The following is a 1,400-nucleotide window of genomic DNA, read 5'->3' on the forward strand; positions in this document are numbered from 1 at the left end:
TAAAATTTCAAAGGTTGTCTAGAAATTTTCCTAAACATTAAATTTCGGTATAATTCCAAGATCCAAGGATATTCAAGGACCACGATATGAATATCAAAACTCACCCCAGACTTTTATTGAAAAACGTGGTATATCACACTCCGTTCCGTTCTCACTTACAGTGTTACTGCGAGAAGACTAGAGACCAGGGTACCTATCACGAAATATGTCGAAACGGATTCCGATCGGAATTATTCCGTTTTCCCTAGAAAACTCAATAGAAATCTAGGGAATAATTGAATAATTCCGATCGGAATCGATTTCGACTTGTTCTATGATAGGTACCCTGGGTACCTATTATGGAAATAATCGGAATGGATTCCGATCTGAATTATTCAATTATTCCCTAGATTTCTATTGTGTTTTCTGGGGAAAACGAAATAATTCCGATCGGAATCCATTTCGATTATTTCCATAATAGGTACCCAGGAGAGGGTTCACGCACAAAGATTCGCAACTTTCCGGCTGAGTCGTAATCGTAAGTCGTTGTCGTAGGTCAACGCACAATGATTTTACGTAAACGACATACGTAAAATCATTGTGTGTTGACCTACGACACCTTACGATTACAACTCAATCGGAAACAGTTCCGACCATCTTTGTGTGCGGACCCAGAGACAACTCCGTGCCAATAGCGTTTAAGCGGATGAAATAAAAAGTGACAGTTCATAACTTCCCCCACTCTTGCGCTTCATTAGTCCTCTCTGTCGCTCTATACAAGTTGCTTTCCATTGACACACAAGTGAAACCGAGTCTGAAGTGAGATGAGTATTTTATACTTAGATTAATGACATCACTACTTGCTTACTTTGGTAAAAAGTTATCACATGTCAACACAAGTTTATAACCTCACTTTGAAGTGAGTTTACGAGATTCACTAAAGCACACGGTCTCGATCTTATGCAAATTATGGGTAAAAGCTCAGTTGAATCTCACTTGTCATAATGCAAAAGGAATTCAACGCGCATTCAACTCAATTATGACGTCACAAGTGAGAATTATCTGAGAATCGGTGTAAATGGAAAGTAGCTATAGTCGTCGCTCTTACATCGAACTTTTACACAATACGCAGTGCCACTGCACCACACTGCACATCGTGTGAATAGCCGCAGACGTTTTTTGACTCGCCCCTCCACGCTGGATGACTCTCCAGCGACCAGCAGACCTATTCTGTTGGTCTGTTTTTTGTTCCTGAACTAGACTGTTCTAGAACTCTCTTTTTCGCTTTAAACAAATATCAAACATATATCTATCTCATTTTTAGTTCCATAAGTGTACACTAGGGCTGCGTTCCACTTAACGCCCGCAATGCTCGCGAGCATCGTTTATCCTTGTTTAACATTTGATAAACGACAAGGATG

The sequence above is a fragment of the Trachymyrmex cornetzi genome, unplaced genomic scaffold, assembly GCF_001594075.2.
Source record: "Trachymyrmex cornetzi isolate Tcor2-1 unplaced genomic scaffold, Tcor1.1 scaffold45, whole genome shotgun sequence".
Classification (NCBI taxonomy): domain Eukaryota; kingdom Metazoa; phylum Arthropoda; class Insecta; order Hymenoptera; family Formicidae; genus Trachymyrmex; species Trachymyrmex cornetzi.